The sequence below is a fragment of the Accipiter gentilis genome, chromosome 12, assembly GCF_929443795.1.
Source record: "Accipiter gentilis chromosome 12, bAccGen1.1, whole genome shotgun sequence".
Lineage (NCBI taxonomy): Eukaryota > Metazoa > Chordata > Aves > Accipitriformes > Accipitridae > Astur > Astur gentilis.
The window spans coordinates 17661681-17682114 of record NC_064891.1 but is presented as its reverse complement, the minus strand read 5'-3'; positions in this window follow the sequence as shown (position 1 = coordinate 17682114).

Sequence of the window (20434 nt, the reverse complement as noted above, 5' to 3'; positions counted from 1 at the left end):
ACCACTCCATGTTGTGCAGCACCTAAACATTTTGGAAAAGAGAGTTTAAAACTCTCAGAAAAAAACTTAAGTTTGAAAGGATACACATTTAGGTACAGTAAGAGTTCCCTAGAAATGCACTCTCATCAATAAAAATAATTTGAGCTTGCAAATAAACATTACTTTACAGCTTTCTCACACAAACCATGAGGCAAGAGAGAGCATTAAAGAAGGTTTCTATATTACTGAGGTACAACAGAGCTTCTACTGAGAAAAGAAATTAGGATATGAATTTACAAAGGAGTTGCTCAGTGCTGCTTAGAGTTATGTTAAGTCCCTCATCTCCTCCTTTTCTTGGCTTCACTAAATTATTACCAGAAACCTAATCCAGCGCCAGATCACCAAAACAAGAATACTTGCAGGAAAGAAAAACAGTAAAAAGAGAGATGCAAAGGCTGCTAGGCTAAAATAGAGGAGCACAGCTATTATGTACGTACATATATGTATATTGTAACTATACATATGGCATACACGCATGCGCCAACAAACACTCGCATATGGGGAAGCACAGATGTGCACTAAGCGCACCTTTGCATCTACATAATGCAGTTTTATAGCAGCATGATTATCTATTTTAAATGATAACACAGTCATGTAAAAATTTTGCAGTTACAGTAGATACCAAAACACAATAAACGTAAACAAACGCCATGGTTCTGGACCAGTACTGCTAATACACCAAGGTTCAGAAACCATTTCTCCTGTTGTTTAAATAGATTTGTGCAGCACAAACACCTGCAACAGGCTCAGGGGAGGAATGGAACAGGCACTGAAGGCTGTGGACTAGGTAGATTTTTGACATGTGAAGTATCAGCTATTGCAGGCAGTAGGGACTGCTCTTGGCAATGCTGTAGGTGGAAGGAAAAATCAAACCAAACAAAAATACCCTCAGTGGTCTTTTTTTTTTCCCCTCCTCTTCCAGGTGACAGGAAGAAGCCATAACTAAATAATTTGAAATCAATATGTGTCATAAAGAGAAAATCATCTCTAACACCATAGTGGTAAGTCAGGTGAAATTGTTAGAAAATTTAAATGCATTTTGAAAACTATGTTTTATAATTAAATGAATTCTGAAACTGGCTGTTGTTCACTTAGACAACCAAACGGTACATAACAATGGGGAGTAGCAGAAGCATTTAAAAAATGGTCCTATTCTGAAAATTCTGATAAGCAACCTGAAATCTGAGTACCACCTCATTTTTTTTTTCATACTTTATTTTCTTGTTATCTTCATCAGTTAGTAAAGGTTCTGTGGAAGAGAAGGTCAGCATATTCATTAATTGGGACAGCACATAATACAAATCACAGTTACGTTTCAATATGTTGGCAATGCAGAACGTTGGCTCTGTGTGTGTGTGCGTGCGCACACAAAACACGACACAGGTCACTTTTAACTTGCTGTATTGGGTTTGTGTGGCAAGGTTTTGGTACTGGGGGCTACAGGGATGGCTTCTGTGAGAAGCTGCTAGAAGCTTCCCCCATGTCCGACAGAGCCAAAGCCAGCCGGCTCCAAGTCGGACGCACCGCTGGCCAAGGCTGAGCCCATGAGTGGTAGTGCCCCTGGGATAACAGATTTAAGAAGGGGAAAAAAATTGCAGTGGGCACAGAAACAGCAGCCAGAGAGAGGAGTGAGAATATGTAAGAAAAACAGCCCTGCAGACCCCCAGGTCAGTGCAGAAGGAGGGGGAGGAGATGCTCCAGGCGCTGGAGCGGAGATTCCCCTGCAGCCCGTGGGGAAGACCCTGGTGAGGCAGGCTGTGCCCCTGCAGCCCAGGGAGGTCCACGGTGGAGCAGATCTCCACCTGCAGCCCAGGGAGGGCCCCACACTGGAACAGGGGGATGTGCCCAAAGGAGGCTGTGACCCCATGGGAAGCCCATGCTGGAGCAGGCTCCCAGCAGGACCTGTGGCCCTGCGGGGAACCCACACTGGAGCAGTCAGTGCCTGAAGGACTGCAGGCTGTGGAAGGGACCCCACGGTGCAGCAGTTTGTGAAGAACTGCAGCCTGGGGGAAGGACCCACGCTGGAGAGGTTTGTGGAGGACTGTCTCCCGTGGGAGGGACCCCACACTGGAGCAGGGGAAGAGTGAGGAGTCCTCACACTGAGCAGGAAGGAGCGGCAGAGAAAACGGGTGATGAATTGACCACAACCTCCATTCCCTGTCCCCCTGCCCCACTGGGGGGGTGGGTAGAGAATATGGGAGTGAAGCTGTGCACCAGGAAGGTGGAGGGAAGGTGTTTTGAGATTTGGTTTTATTTCTCATTACCCTAGTCTGGTTCGATTGGCAATCAATTAAGTTAATTTTCACCAAGTTGAGTCTGTTTTGCCTGTGACGGTAATTGGTGAGTGATCTCTCCCTGTCCTCATCTTGACCCATGGGCAACTTTGTTCTATTTTCTCTCCCCTGTCCAGCTGAGTGGGGAGGAGTGATAGAACAGCAATGGTGGGCACTTGGTGTCCAGCCAGGGTTAACCCACCATACTTGTGAATTAATATAACTTCAAAATAGGGTATAAATATTTTTGTTCAACTAAGGTGAATCTCAACACTCCATGAGAAGTTTATAAATGTAATTATTGAATTTACCATAGGAAAGAAAAAGCCGGATTTTCCAAGCGAATAAGTAAAAATTTAGGGTGGTAAATTTGGTAATACAGCTGAAGCAAAGTCAATTACACTTACTAAATTTCAGCTTTCATTTGAAATGAACTTCATAAATAGGCAGCCTTTGATGCATGCAGTATTCCCAGAGTTGCTCAATGCATGATGGAACTAAGGGCTTCAAACAGAAACCTGGAATAATCTTGTGTTGGCTGAAGCCATCCTGAATTTGTCCTTACTTTCACGGAAGGTATCATGTTGCTCAGGGTGGGTAGACAGAGGGATTGATTTACCTCCATCCCTGAAAAGAACTGCTTTTCAGAGATGCCTCTCTCTCTCTTCATTGGCAACAGAAAGAGCCAAATCGTAGGTGGTTAGAGTTGGCCGTAAGAGACTTAGCCTGAATTTCACTTGAAGAGCTTTCTTGAAATGAACTGCACTTCTTATGCCCTTGCATTTTTCTAGAGACATTTCTTTTTCAGTATGAAATTTCAGGCTTCACAGTTTACCCGTATTTCTTGCTTCTTTTCAGTACATGCTTGTCAAAATTAAAGCAGCAGGACATTCAGAGAGGCTACTTGCTGTTTGTCCTCGGAGTCCTGGTAACTGACCTGAATTCCTGACAGCAGATCCCACCAGATTACAGTTAAATGAACCTCAGTATGCAAAGCCTGTTTTAAAATATTAGTTCCCAGTTCAACAATTTTCAGGTTCTGATCATCACAAAGTAATGTGAAGGCAGGGCAGCAAGGTAGGGAAGGTATCCTCATGGCCCTTCTTTAGGGATTTCATCTAAACCCAAGGGATTTGTTTTCAGAACTGAGTTGTATGAATCTGGCAGCACAGAACTATAAGCCTATTTAACAGCCCATCTGCTCTTCAGAGGAAGCTTATTTGCAGCTTTGTGCTGAACAATACTGATGAGCCACCAATTCTTCTTTAAATCTTTTGGTGCTCTCTACAAAACGTCTTTTGTCATCTTACAGGGTGGCTGAGAACTGAAGGACAATTTTTCTGGTATTTTGAAACCCACCCATCAAAATCTTTTTGTATTTAGATGGGCCAAGCAAAAGTATTTTTCTGTTATAAACAGGGGTTGAAAGGGTGAGCTGACAAGAATCGTTAATGTTTTTAAATGTTTGGACATTTTCCTCTTTGTGGTGTATAAATATATTAAGTCATCAGCCCTTTTCCTTGTTACTATTCATTCTCCATTGGTTTTACATGCATTTCATTTTTAGCCCTTGAAAAAACTGAAACAGTAGTTCTTATATGCCTAATTCTGCTGGAGGACCTCTTGAAAAGTATTAGATCGTATTTACTATGTGAGCCTTAAGCCACGAAAGAAAAGATTAACAGCCTCTAAACATTTACTCTTATATTAAATATGGAACACTAATTGGCATTAGCCAAATCTTAATGGCAAAGGCAAACTAAAAACCATAAGTCCCAATGGTGAATGTCATTCTTTTTACATTAGCCTGGTGCTTGTCAGAAAGTCAGTAAGAGCAGGCTAGAAATTTCTGACTTCTTTTAGCAACAATATCAATACCAAATTGAATACATATATATAACTTTGTATGTACACACGTACTCTCTCTCACATATATACAGAGGCTGATTTATACCAGTTTTGAGACAGGTGGGTAGCTGTCTACATTTCTTCTTCTAATATATCTCATACTAGCCCATCATTCAAGGATTTAGGTGATGGAGAACAAGATTTATGAACAAAGCAAATAAGACTCCTGGATTTCAGACTCTCTTGTTGTCGGCTATGAAGTTGTTGGAGAGTCTTAGCCTTGACAATCTTTCCTCTCACATAAGCAGGTGTAATACTGAAGATCAACCTTGACTCTTCATGCGCCTGGTGAATACTCTCATCACTGGGTCAGTCTCTGTCCCTGTCTCTGAACCCAGAGTTCTAAAACCTCAATTTTTGGAAGGATAATAAAAAGGAAAATAATTCCCCAGGAACTATTGTCATCCTCTAATTTTTTGCTAATGAAGGCTTTTTTGGTTTACTCCTGAGAGATGATCAATACTAGACACTTTTCAAAGTTATTTAGACACTGTAAAGGGCAGATAATGGTAAAGTGATTTTGGAAACATCACTGGGTGGGTGAATCTCAAATTTTTAGGTGCTTTAACACTTGTAAAGAGCTGGTCTTGCACAGCCCAGAAAAAACACTGGGGATTAGAACCTGGACTCTTAAAAATTCAGACCAGAGAAGCAGCATTAAATCAGGCTTTCTACTGCTGGGAGTGTGATTAGATACAAACTTGACAGCAGTACTGGCAACAGCTGGAACACTTCTATTTAAAATTATATACTGTGCAGAATGGCATAGTTCTTTGATTGAAGATTCTTTATAATCCCAATGTATGTGTTTGTCATGAGGTAATTATACAGTCTGAACATCTCTTTGCCTGATGACATCGTTCTGCTAACTGTGCTCAAGTACTAAATATATTATCTATGCATTCCTAGGTATCTGGATGAATTCATACATGCTCACACATTAACATTAAATTCTATCTGGCTGATACTAATTATATTAAAAGTAAATTCAAATGGCAGTAAAAATAGTTTTAAATTCTGTGCTTTAAAGAGTGCTCTTTTGTTTATGATATTATTTGTTTGTTTCTTTGTTCTCATAGGTGTGTGGGAGATTCATATTCACTTATTATCCACGTACAACATTTCTGTAGTCTATTCCCGTACTTCTCATCAAGGGACTTAGCTTAGCCCCCACAAATCTACTCTACTTCTCACACATCAATTTAAAATTGTGACATATATCTTAATCAAGGGCATTAAAATACATTTCTAAAGAAAACAATGAAAATAAATTGATTTTTTTTATCTTATCACAATTGTTGGCTTTCTAATCTAACAAGTCATTCAAAACCACTGTATCTGAACCCTGACCACCTTTCACACATGTACAATGGACAATGAAAGTTAACACATTCGGAGATAATAGAAAAAAGTTCCTTAACCTACACTGTTCAAGGCTACACACCGTTTTTATTAATATATTGCCATCACAAAGATAGGCATGCTTAATTTTGGTAATCTCTAATCAATGTACAGCACGCCAGTTAAATACTTTCTATTCATTACTCTCCAGATGCGCCATAATCAAGAGACCACAAGTAAAACTACAGTCCCCTCTGGCCAGTCCTCCGCTGTAAAGCAAATATGGTAGGGATGGCAATAGAGGACAGAGGAACTTCACTAATAGTAGGTTTAAGCTTCTAAGCGCAAAGCCTTGCAGGGATACCAGAGCTCGCCCTTGGACCAGACGCAGTACAGTATGACATTTGGCTTAGCTAACAGACTCTACAGCGTATCTATGCTGTTTCTCTTGTGCAGCTTTAGACATAGCCAAAATCATTTATCCGCCTGGAGAGTCTCAGGCGCTATTTAGGGTCAGTTCCACAACTTTCAGGTTTTCTTAAAGAAAATCAGCTTGCTTTTTTTTCTAATCATTTTCACCTTTCTCTGCTACAGTTCTGGACTTCCTTTCTCACAGCATATTCCAGTTCTTAACATAGGAACTCAGTCAAGATCCATGCCAGGACTGGAAAGCTTGAAAGGGGGCACAATCAGCAAGGGAGAGCCTAAGGAAAAGAGCGATTCTCAAAAAAGTCTGTGTAGTCCTAAAAGTGCCTACGGGTTCGCCAGTCAAATTCTGCTGCTTCACATGGCAACCACTCAGCTTTCCATACCTCCATGGTGTTCGAGCTATGAATGCCAAATGGAGAGATGACTTAACGTCTTGCACTGGACTTCATAGTCCCAGAGAGCGGTGGCACTACTGACAGACCTCTACCAGCAGCATTTCATTTGGAGGTTGTCAGCTCCTGCCCCCGACTCAGGACTAACTAAGCAACACCTGGTCTCTGCAGCAAGTATCTGCTACAGGCTGCCCGAGAACCCACCAGCATCGGCCACAGCTGTCTCCGACAGGCTAAAGAAAAATTACCCAACATCTAGGTCTCATGCTGAAATATAGCAAGAGTTTACTCAGCCTAGGAGATGGGAAATGCTGCATTTAGACCACTTCTTACTTTCCCAAGTTTGCACCGGGACACCTAGAATATAAGACGGAGCAATGACTTATATTATTTCTTGGCAGCAATTTACTTTAAAGCTTTTGTTGCACCAAGTAAGTTCATATATATTTAAGAACCCTTTTTTAAATCTCAGGCATTGTTACCTCAGACAACTCAATTCCGGATTGCTCACCTTGCTATCCAGTCTTACGTTATTTATAACCTGAGTGCTACAAAATGGTTATTACGTTCCCTATTCAAAAGCAAATGTGACTTCAAATTCAGCACGGTTTTATTCTATGCTCCAGGCAGTAAACACAGGTGAACGCTGAAACACACTCAAAAAAATTTTTTTTTTTTTCCCCCTACCTAGCTTGACTCCAGCTATTTGCTTCTTTTCCTTGGTGTAGAAAAGAAGCTGGGGGTAGAAACGGGGAGTAAATACTGAGGCCCTCATGCTTGAGAACAGCTGTGGGAGAGCTAGTTTGGAAGCTTTTGTTTGAGATCGGGTACTTACGCCCTGCTTACCTCTAGCCCTGGCAGAACAAATTTACAAAGAGCTATTCACAAGACTCTGTGAAAACTGAAGTCTGCAGGAATTAAACAGTTCTTCCTTCTCACCACGATATGATTAGCTGTCTCTGAGGAGTGAGTGACGACGTCCCTCCCACTCAGCAGCTTCCGACTGACATTTCACTAAATAGAACTTGAATCTCAAAGGGTTGATCTGTCAAGCGGTTTCAAACCAGAAAAGATCAGGCAGGTTCAGCTTCCCCCCTCAGTTGCATCCTCATTTCTAATTTTCACATTTTATGCTTCATGCAAGTGTTAATTATGGAGATGAAAGCCAACTTGCCTTTATTCATCCATTCTTACCACGTACACAAAAGGAAAGTAGAAGTACACATAAAATTTGCCAAAAAGGGAAAAGGCTGACTACAGCTTCAAGAAAGTAAAACAGAGCATTGATTGACGCAACACAGATAATAATAATCATCATCGTCATCTTCCTCATCTAATGTACTAGGATTTTGTTAATGCAGATTTTCTCCAACTTTGTCTGACCAGGGCTTAGTAAAATCAGATTTTGAATTCTATTAGCTTTTTCTGCTCTGACTAGTAAAGTCATTGTGAAAAGCCAATTTATACCATAGTTTATCGTATCATTGAAAGAACTATGACTTTCATACAAACAAGAAACTTGGTTTTTAAGTTTAAATGTCAAAGCCTCAAAGACAATTAATTAAGATGATTTTACATTTCTGTGAGCCTCCATCAAATGGAAAGCATTTTAATTACATATAAAGTGATTGATGTAATCAACAGATAAATATTTGAAAGTGGTGTGTTTCCTGTAAAAAATACATTTATTTATATAGCCAAGCATGTATACACAAAATGATTAGTACCCACCAAGTGTTTCAAATGACTGCTGGTCGCCAGGAAATCAAACTCATATGATACAGAAACTGTAGCTGCACATTCCATAAAAAATCTAGTCTTTACAGGGAAAACACTGTGTTGGTCATCCTGAAGATATTTACAAATTCAAACACAAATATTTTTACATAACAGATGATTATGAAGAACAGATTTACCAAGAATGATGGGACACCACAACCATTTAACAAATATAGAGTCCAGTGCTCACTGCAATTACCCCAAATTTGTGAGAGGCAGGTTTCATTCCTGCCTCTATCTGCTAGCTAAGAGAATTCAAACCTGCACGTTGTATTTCCTTTGATAATTACCATAAACCCTACCATAAGAGGCATTCTGGAGTAAGCCTGTTTGATTATTTTTTAAAGCTCCCACTCTCTGCTGTTGAAACTGTTCCACGTGTTATAAATAATTACACATTCATTAGAGAACTATAATCCAAACATCAGGCTGGATGGCTTTTCTCTGATTCTGGGACTTTTTTTCTGCCTCACCCTCCCCCCCCCCCCTTTTTTTTTTTAAACAAAATGAAACCACTCCATCATATTCAGTCAGAGAGAAAAAGTTTGTCTGCATAGCAGAACGATGAAGGAAAGAGAGCATCTGTCTCAGCTTTCCTTTAGTACAATCTTGTTAACATAAGTAAGACTGGCAATGAAGACACAGCAGCCTCAGCTTTCACATGCACTTAAAACCACCATGTAAATTCTCCAAAGACATAAAATAGGTACTCTGATGCATACGGAGGTACTGTTAAAACATACCATGCCACATCCTCACTAGCTTTAACCAGGGTATTAGCTAGAGGTCTATGTCTATCACATATACCTTCATTGTGGCATATCCAAAAAAAGGCACTTTTTTCCAAGAAGTCAAATATGTGGGCTGTTTATAGACAGCTCTCCAATACTTCTTCATAAGTGATAAAAAAATTGCTAGGAGATAGTGCAGTATTTTTTGGAAACAAAAGACAAGATCTTTTTTTTCCAGGTGGTAAGATTTCAGTTCATGTTATGGAGTTAGGTGGGCAATGAGTCCAGCTTTTACAAAACAAAAGCTACAGGCATAACATTCCTTAAGGAAGCTTAAGCGGTCATATCCTGAGCACTGGAGCCTCGTGAACAAATTTCAGTCTGAAATTTCTCAAATTTGTATTTATATATGTGCATGTGTGTATTTACCCCAGTGGCCACCTAGCATGTTTAGAGTAAATCAAGGCAAGTAGTCTTGCCTAGTTAACCACTAAGGCAACCTGGGTTTGGGTGTAGGGTTATTCTTTATGTAAGGAAAGCCAAGAGGGTTTTAACAACAATGTTGTTGCATAAAACACAGATAAACAAAGAAGAAAGGCAGAGAAAGACATTTTTTTCTCCCTCGTTTGTTAATGTGATGTATGGCAGCGGCAGACTGCCCTGTCACAGTTAGGTATGGAAAAGTTACCCAAATGGAATAAACAGCATTCTAGAAAGTGCTGTAGTAGCTGGCATACAGTTTGTAAACACCTTAAATTTCTATGAGTCTATTGCCTCCATGGACTTCTCAAGGCAAAAGTGCCAAATGAGCATCATTTGGGACTGCATAGCTTTATACAAACCTTTACAATTTTTTGTGCCTGAACTGCACTGACTCTCCAAATATGCAATACACTGGACCAATGCTTCTGGGAATACTAGATAAAGCTGACATTTTCCCACTCTGGAAAAACAAGCACCTTTCTTAAAGAAGTAGCGGTAATAAGAAAAATGTCTTCCCTTTATTTTGCTACCTTTGTATGCCCTTAAACCGGTACAGTTTGATACTCTGGTCTTTGTTTACCTTTTAAAAAACTTGGTGCTGCACTTTGGTAATGTACTGTTGTTAGTGAAGATAGCAGGATATTAGTGGAAGGTAAAAATTGCAAGTTGAGATTTCATTGTGCTTGTGGATATTACATGCTGCTAACAATGTTCTCCTTTGCTAAAAGGAATGTATCAACAGAAGTATCACTGCTGACTTCCAAGGTGAAAGCTGGGGAACATGTGGAACTGTGTATTCACCAATTTTCCCTTTCCCTCAAAAAACTGACCAACATCTGAAGACATTTCTTTTCAACATGCTGTGTAATGTACACTAGGCCCACACAAGACATAGTCATATAAGATGAATGTAATTTTAAAGCAAATATAGTTACACTATATTAAGGTAAAATAATATTTTAATAAACTACATCATGAAAAATATTCAGCATTTTTAGAAAGAAAAAAACCAAGTCATACTGACCTTTTTGGCTCCCATTTGTAATCCATGCAACCTAGTCAGAATCAATGAAATCCTGAGATTTGAAGAATCTCACAATTTTACTCTGAAAGCAAGGCCAAAGAAAGCAAAGGAGAAGTGGGGAGGGCAGAAAGTATAATCCCACTGTGTTTCTGAATTGGTGCTTTAAGATGCTGTGATTTTCAGGAAGAAAAAGACCTCTCAAAATTCTAATACTGCAATTCCTGAACAATCTGTACCTTAACCACAGGAGTACGTGAATTGCTGGTTTGGGCAGTTGAAAAGTTTTCCCCAGTCCTCCTGCATAGGCCAAATGTCTCACCCATGCTCTTTTCCTTGGCCTAACTTGAATCGCCCACTCCAGAGACCTCTGTTATACTGATACCTGACGGAGCAATACCAATGTCTCGTGCAAAGCACACGCTTTAACACCACCATGGGCACAGGTTCCATGCTGATCCTGGTACATGAAGGCTTAAATTGATTTGGGCCACCATGATTACAGGAAAGGCATGCATAAGAACCAAGACTCATTTTTTATTTCAGTGCAGACTGTATGGGTAACTTTAACAAAGCAGAAACTTTGCAAATGCACGTGTGTGTGTGTGTGTATGTACACATAGGCAGATGTACAGGTCTCTGACACCCCTAACATTCATCAAGAATGTTCATCCATTTCTCCCCAGGTTTCCAAAATAAACGTCCCTGAAATGTATCTCATTGTACCCTGAGTTTACTGTGCTAACACAACTCTAGGCATCAGCTGCTACTTGACTGACATTTTATAAACACAATCAGCGAGATTTTATATCTTGTGTTAATTCTTAATGGCTACACATATTGAATTCAGATTACAGCCTTCAAAGTTTGAAATGAGATCTGCAGTGCATGTACAGGCTACCTCCTCCAGGATATCCATAAGGGATACTCTACTGTAATTGATTTTAACTTTACAAGCCATATTACTTCAACTGGAAAAGCTGCTATGAGAACTAATAGGAGCAAAATAATGTCTAAATAATGAAAAAAACCCCACAGTCTTGATGAATATCTAAAGTGGCATAAATGTATTTATTTTTACCTGGGAGAACTGCTGCTACTTCATGTAGGAAATTTCTGATTTTGCATAATGAGTAAGTACCATGTGAACAGAGATGCTGTGCAAGGCTTTACAGAGTGCTAAACACTATGACATAAACTTCTGACATTTACAGAAGCCTTTGTAATCCCTTAGCTAGCTAGATGAGAGAAAAAAAAAGAAACAAAACAACCTCTCAACCCCCCCACAGTCTGAAATTTTCTTTTATTCTTGGTATATTCCTGGTGTATGGCTTTTACCCAGATTCACTACCAAGGCGTGACAGTCTGTGCTATTAAAAATGAAGCTCATCCCTTTATATAAAATGTGCACAAGCTGTACATTTGTCCAGAAAGCCTCCCAGTTCCTTAGCTTCCAACTTGTGAAATGGAAAGTGCAATTTTTAGCAAATGTTTAAATTACTACTATTAAGATGGAACAATTTGCAAAACAATACGAAGTGCCACATTTTTGACAAATTTCACTAATGTAAGCCATTAGTAAATGGTGCCCTAGGTTTTTTACCCGTCTCTGATACCTCTCACGAAAGCATTACAAATAAATGGAGAAGAATATGCCGTGAAAGGGAGTTATGAGTTGCTGAATTAAGGAAAAACAACCGTCTACTTTGAAGACATGTCCATGGAGAGTACGGATTGGCATGCTGAAAAACAACCTTGACTATCATATAAAATCGCAAAATTTTAGTAAACTTTTTTGTGTATAGCTCAAAATTAATATTAGCACCAGACAAACACTTAGGTCATAGCAGTAACTTAACTGACAACTTAGAGGCTTCTTTAGTCAACCCAGACATCCTTCACTAAACTTCAAGGGCTATTCCTAGGTATACTGAGATTCTCATCCGCAGATTGACTCCTAGCAGGTACCACCTACCAGCAGAAAGTAATATGAGATCTGCTTTTTTAGGTATGCAAAAAAAGTATGCAGATTTCATCTGCAAGGTGTATTTTAAAGTTCAATAACCAACACAAATTAATAAAAACAGACTGGTGGAAAAAGCTACTGCTTTCATTTGGCAATGAAATATTTATCTCGACTTTTACCCTTTCAACTTAAAGCATTTGTATGCGAATGCACTGTAGCTATCTGAAGTGTATCTTCTCTGTAGACATCCAAAACCAGCAGTTACCTGTCATACATCTCCATTCCTCCACTTTGCTATGAAGATTTCCAGAAGAAATCTGTAGCAGTCTTCCTTATGGACTGACCAAGAGACATCCTGGAGGTGACTCGTCCTCCTTACTTAATTAAAAGCATCAGGTGAGCTCATCAGTTGCTATTTGCTGGAGTTTTGTTATAACTGGAGCAGTTCATACGCAAAGCATGTTGGAATTAGATTGAGGGGAAAAAAGGATATAAAATGTGGGAAGGAAAACTGTGTAAAAATAATATGAAAGTTTTGGAGAAAAAGTACTTCCTTTATATTTTTGACTATATAGAGAATAAAATACAACACAACAGACTGTAATAAATGGTAATTTCAGCTGGGAAGAATATGGATTTACTTATTTCTCACCTAGTGAAAAATAAAAAAAACACCCTACTGGCAACTGGAATATGAATTATTATCTATATAGATGATTTAGCTAAGGTGAGATAAATAGGCTGTCAGAAGACAAAAGGGGAAGAATGAGGTTTCTGAGAGGAAAAAACCTCTCAAACCATGTCACATCCCTTGAAAATGAGGATTTTCATAAAACTATTCTTTTACAGAATAAAAAAGTGAGGATATAAGGACATCCCATCATCTAGTGCCTTTCAATAAGAAGAAAATTAGTGCACTCTGGGAGGTGTTAGGAAAACTAGATGGGAATTCAAGGCAGTAGTTTGCACAGAGAGGCTAGAGGGAGCAATGAGCACGGATGGAGCATTTCACAACAGCTTCCAGGCGTGACAGAAGCACTTCAGTACTACTGTGCCTACGTTCAGAAAGCAGGAAATAGATTTTGATTTTTCACCAAAATTTCAAGGCTTAAACTTGACAAGAAAAAAACAGAACACTGATCTATTGCCTCTGAGTCTACTGCCCGACTACAACATCAATTCCTCTTTTTTTTTTTTTTTTTTGTTCATTTGCCCTCAGATACAAAGACCTGCCATGTCTGCAGAAATACCATAGCTCCACTGTGTAAATTAAGAGGCAAGGTACCGAGAGCTTTTGCAAACACTAGGTAGCCACTGGACACAACAGAGCGTACCTCCTTGAGGACAGCCTTGAACACCTTGTTCAGGTTGGCTAGGGGAACAAATTAGCAAGTTGATGGAGAAAGAAGAGTGGAAGTATATATGTCACCTCTAAAGTCTGCAACAGGGAAGTGGAGCTAACAGTAGTCAAAGCATTTCTGTACTAGAGTTCCGCTGTTCGAAAGAAAAAGCAATAATCTGTTTCTATCTGTCTTATTAATGTTTAAGACCATTACTTGATTTGCTGATTGATGAAAGGATTAAGCCCTAAAGGTATAAGGAGTTATAAAACACACTTTATTAAAGGGAAAAAACAGTAAGTTTAGCATTTACTAGATATTTTTTCCCACATTGGGGAATAACCCCATAGACATCCTACTGAGCTAAGGAGAGTTTGTATTCTATTTTCTCAGGATAAATCATTCTGTTTCACCTAATGATAATGAATTAGAAGGCTGGTCTGAGACTTTAACAATGATTTCTATTTTGCAGCTGCAACACACCCGGGGAATTCATTGTCATCAGGTCATGTTAAACAACTGGACTTTAAGAAGGCTGAAAAATTCTGTGATCATAAATAACATGTCCTTGCAAATCAAAAACGTTTAAAAGAATCCGATCTCATGCTAAAGCTTATTTTAAGATTTCCCTTCAGAAATTTTTATTCCTTATACAGACGTTGGTTGGAGAGGTACAGATGTGTTGTTATGGTGCCTGTTTGCATAACAGGTTAAGCGGAATTATAACACTTGTAATGCCCTTACCTGGAAATGGAAATTCAAATCACACTACAAATTACTGCTTCTGTTTCTACTGAGTATTCTAAAAGAACAGCAGTACTATAAGGAACATTGACATAATGCAGAAAAGGAGGTGCCTGCATTTTCAAAAATTTGCATTTGTTATAGAGAAACACCACAATAGAAACCGAATACTGTCAAAATTCAAGTAACCGACCTAAGGGTTGTCAGACTCTAAAGTAGGGATCCTTCATGCTGGAGCAGTGCATCCTTCTTAAACAGTCTTTTAAAAAAAATCTTAAAAATGTGTGATCCACCTCAGGCCCAGTGGATTCAGTATTCTTTGCTTTTGTCACGCTTCTTTGTAAGTTACATTATTATATAAAGTTCTCTACAGTAGGTATCTGGAGGTGACAGTATAAGAAGATGTTTTTCTAAATTGTAGAATAGCTGAAATACAGCTTTCAGAAAACAACCATTAAGTGGATCAGGCACGATCAGCTCAAACATGATCTGTGCAGACTGACACCACTGAACAACGCAGTATGTTTCGACTGCATTCTTCTTCCTCCCTTTTCCCCCCAGCTCCTTAATTCTCCATTATACCTTTTTTTCTGGTGCTTCAGGCAATGCTGAGCAGCATTTTATCCTGTGCATGTAATTTCAGTTCCCATGATACAATTTTAATCTTTACTGTGACTACAAATACGGATGTTTGGGAACTGATGTTTGTACGTGCCACAGAAAGGTCTAACTGACCAGGTGAGCATCGGTGCTTGTGCCCACAGCGTACGCAGGCACACTCCTCAGCTAAGTGAGGCTATACTGACAGTGAACGTGAATACAGAACATCTGAAGGTCTTCATTGTCTCCACTTTCTATTTTTATACAACTGTTTATCAGATATGTTAAGTATTTGGAGCTGATTTGCATTTCTATTTTTCATTTGCCATGCAAAGGTCCCCGTCCCCCCCCCCCCGAAATCAACAGCACTTAATACTCCTTCCTTCTCTCTCACAACACGAGTTGTTTGCCTTTCCTCAGGCACTTGTCACATTCTGGAAAGACAGGCAAGCTACTAAGGCACTGCTAGCAAGCTGAAGTTGTGCACTGCTTTGTTGTGTCAAATTATGTGGCTTTTTCTTCTAATCAGGCAGAATTCCAAGGGCTACAAAGACCACATGTTCTCTGAAGGGGACTAGATCTTTCCAGATTTATCAAGTCACACTTTTCTGTTCTTCCACTGCCATTGGTCTCTCATGGAAATCAAACACAGTACAAGGTAGGGATGCCCCACGTGTTATTGCAACAGAATAAAATAAGTAACCTAACCCACCAGCTTCACGCTTATCGCAAAATACCCTGCAGCTAGCAATAGGTAAGCCACTAGTTACATAGTACAATATCTGCAGCAATTAATTTTAAACAGAGAAGGCAAAGGGAAGGATTTTCTCTGTCTAAACTCTTCACGCTCCGTTATAATTGTATGCATTTTTTAAATCCTCTTTGCTGTTCCCTTTTGTCTGTTTGCATTTCTCTTTGCAGCTGTTTGCTAGGAAAGTGAGAACGGGTTCAGATAATCAAGTAAAATACAGAGCAAACAAAGGTTTTAAGGTTCTAGAGTTTCCATAAAACAGCTGGTTCTTTCTCTATTTATTTTAATATCTGGATTTATGCACTTCCTTCTTTCAGCCAGGTAGGTAGCAGACATACTGTGATTCAAAGTGTTCTCTCGCTGTTTCTAAAATCAGCTGTAAATGAACTGTAGCCAGGGGGAATTCTCTCGAGAGCCTGTGCATTCTACTGCCAGGAGAAGAACAAGAGAAAAATAAAAATGGGAAAAAAAATGGAAAAAAAAGAAAGGCTAAGACATAACACCTTATAGGTAGCTTCTAGCTTTTAGGAAGTGTGTTTTCTCTGGAAAGTATACTGAGGCAGTGTTAGGAAGGAAGCCAGATGTACTGAAAAGCTGGTGTTGCACAGACCCAAAACGCAGCAGGAGGTCACTCAGCAGTACTAATATGCCGAAATAGCAGTCCTGCTGTTCAGACGGAATATATGGGCGTGCTGTTAAAATTACTGAGCCGTCCATTTTTAAAACTGTGCTTAAATTTGAAGTTCATAGGGCTGACCTTCAGACTGATATCCCTTACATGGTCCAACTCCTGAAGTCGCTCAAGATATTAATGTTTGTTTATCTGAAGCATGCCTGCTAACGTGTAAGAAAATATCTTACCATGAGTACTTTACACTGGCCACAGGCTGGATATTAAATGGTAATGTTAAACTGTAAAATATTTTCAGATGGTTCTCATGTTCTCCCCATGAATAGAAACTTTTAATCCTGATCACCTTCGGTCAGAGTGGTGACCCAGAGGGCACAGCCCTCAACTCTTCACAAGGATTTTGCTCATCAGTGGCTACTAGGACATAGTGCTAAGCCTGACTTCTTCCTCTGTCCTGTGGAAGCAGTGAAAGAGATGTATGCAGCATAAATGTGGGATATTTCCTCTTATTTTCCAATCAGTAAGTTTTGAACACCAAAGAAAGTACAGGATGTAAGGGGTAATTTCCTTTCCTTTTATTCCTAAGTTCCCCTCATTTCAGCTGATGCACACATCTGATCAAGTGATTCAACATGCTAATCAGTACCAGAGAGATTCTGCTCTGGCAAGTCTCTAAATTTCAAAACCTAAAATAGTATACGAGCACCCTCATTTCCATAAAACTGGTAACTGCTAGTGTTTGGAAGATCACTTATGCCTTTAGTGCCTCTTATCTCAAGCTAACAGCTTCCTACACTAACTAGCAACTTTGCTGTCAGCACTATTTGCCACAGAGACACCTAATCCTTAGCTGCTTTGATTTGATTTCATTGTTCTATCACGATCATCTCATGGCACCACCAGAGACAAAAGCTAAACAAAGGAAATCAAACAGGTTTCCTCAAGATCTGTCCCCTAAAAAATTAGGTAGACTAAGCAGACTTTTTAACTTTAGTAGCTTTTAGCCCAAGAAACAATTCTCAGAAATCCTCAGCTTTACAGTGAGTGCTGTCCAGTCAGTTAGAGTTTTATTTCACCGTTGATTTTAACAGGAGTACAGTTAGGTCAACACCAAGCACTTCGAAATCTCACCCTAAACAACATGGCTTAGTTCTTTCTCTATGAAGCTCCTGAAGTGCAAATGAAGGTTTTGGTTCAGTGGGTGCCTGCAGACAATCTTAGGGATGCTTTTGCATTCTTTGTAACCCCATCCCAGTAAAAGATAGCTCTTTCTTTCCCCACTACTGGTCCTTGCGCTGGAGAAAGAGTTGTGGGATTCTGAAATATGCTGGCCTAGGTCATGTCTTGTCCTCAATTTGAACACTTTTATAGCTACAGTATGAAAAAAGAAAGGGGCCTTTGAGAATATCATCATCACGTACCAGAACTGAATTTCAGCAGGACTTGTAAAAAGAATATGTATTTAAGTCTTGCCAAAAATTTTATTTCCTTCTTAACAGCTGCCCTTCATTCAGACTCTTCCACTTCAAAGATTAGCTAAAGGACCTGAAGAAGGACACAAAGAGCTGCTCTTCTCCAAACACACCATGTGTCACATCAGACATGGAGGCTAGCTGATAGAATTTGGGCAAGTATATTAATTCCGGGCAAAAACATTCCTCCTAAGTAAAATAAAATATTTTGCTTGTGATTTCAGGGCAAGAATTAACCTGTGATTTTATGAGAAAGGCCAGAGACATGTTTTGAGTTCTATTTGTACACATCCTTAACACCAGAATCCAATTAAAAATATCCAGAAGAAAAAAGGGCAAATATTTGCCAAGGTGGTGCTTCATATTTGGTTATATACCTTGCTCAAACAAATTTGCAATTACCTCAGGTCACACAAGAGAAACCTCTTTCTCATGTTACTAGACAACCAGCCAAAAAGAAACTCCACTGGAATGTGACTGTTCTTACCATCACACAGAGATATCGTCAGAGGTTACTCGAGAAATGGGGTTCTTTACTGGAGATGAACCTCAGCACGTCATTGCTTATGACCTGGTTATTTTTGCATTAGTTTCTTCCTTTCCAGTACCTGTGTGGAATTTATTGAGTCACCCCAAACTACGTGTGTCCTCTAGCCAAGTGAAATTAAACATCAGTCACGTCCTTTGGAGAACTAAAAGCTAATTAAGAGATTCTTTCTCCAACAAAAGTTTCTTCAGGAAAAAAAAAAAACCAACCCTCTAACAAAAAAATCCCAACAAACCACAAGAGGTGTTTGCTGACAGAAGCAATGAGGTTATTAGCAACAGAATCAGAAACACTCATGGTAAAAAAGAAAGAAGGTAAATTAAACATTCATTTTTTATCTCAATTTCTGAAATATATGTTCTTAAGCCTACTTTGAAGTACGTGATTAAATTCTCCAAAACCTTTTTATCTTTCCTTGATTGCTAAAGTTTGCTATCAGTGCAGAGCGTGTAGCTGATATTGTATATCGTCAAACTTGTTTCTTTATCTTCAAAAGTAACATCTAAACTTGTTATGAATAAACATAAACAGGGTGCCTGTTCCTCGTTTATTAAATATAAGCTGTAATAGAGAGAGAGAGCGCGCGCGCGCGCTCTGTAGCATAGCAGCAACGGAAAATGTTGTGTTCTCAGCTCAAGAAGAAACATAGGCTACTGAATTTGGGGCATGTAGAGGAATACATGACCTGAGATGAAGAATGAGCAGGATTTTGAAAAGAGAGGATATGCACAGATCTCCAGGGAAGTCTTATGATAACAAAACAACACCTAACTTTTGCCTGCATGTTTGGTAGCCCTCAGGATGTAAAGAAGAGTGGATGGTGATGTTGCTGATGAAAGTTGACTCGCTCTGGCCCAGTGACTCTATAGGAAGTTCCGACTCTGAGGGTGGGGGTAAGTACAAAATGCAGGAGAAACGCAGGCACAAAAATAAGCAAAGAAGAAAGCCTCCAAAGACCCATAGCAAAATATTCCAATATAACACAACGTAAATGTATCAATAAAGTATAATGAACAATTCTACATTGCTGGCATAGCTATATAATTTACAGAGTTGCCATAAGATAATAGTTTTGAAGAGCCTGCCAAAAGCCTGGTAATTTGCATATAATTGTCAATAATGCTTTCCCATTTACTAGATAGAGGTTTTGTTTTTCACAGGATAGAGTTATTGGAATTCAATTTGCAGTCTCTGTTTTTATGACTTTTCTATACAGTACTGTATTATTTAGAAATAAATGGGGAATTTTAGATGCAGTTTTCTATCTCCTGCCCCAAGGCAAAAAATAGAGATTACTTTTTCACCAGAAATTAATAAATAAAAATATAAAGAAAAATATTAAAAAAGGAAAAATACAACACTTCTTTGGGTTTCAGTTCATCTTATCTGCAAACATTTCTCAAATTATTTATCTACAGTTTCAATGAAATAAACACCCTGATTTATTTTGCAGCAAAGTCAGGATTCAACTTTTGACTCACTGAACCCATGGGGTTGAATTTATCATTGGTTTGAGTTATCTTAGAATGGTTACTTTAACAATAGCAGATTTTGAAGCGAATTGGATGGTGTTAAAAACATACTTACATTTAACATCATATCCCATATTGGGATAGTGATTTCCAGCGTCACGAACAATATTCTTTCTTTGCAAGACTATGACTGAGGATGAAATCCTCATCCTCCTGAAGCCATGGCAATCCTTCTGGTGACTGTAACACAGTCAGGATTTCAATATAGAAGGTTTGTTTATATTTACTGGGGGGAGGTTGCAGAGTCAACATGATAATGTTTGCATGTATAAAATATGTGCATAGTATTCAATCACCACTTGAAGGTAGCAAAAAATACTTTTAACTAATTTATCACTATTTTCTCAGTTGTCCCCAAAAATCTGCAAAATAAGAATTTTTTTCCTTTTTCACGTAACATGGCAAAATGAATAATCACAATAAATCAAAATAAGTATCAATTCTATACGTATACA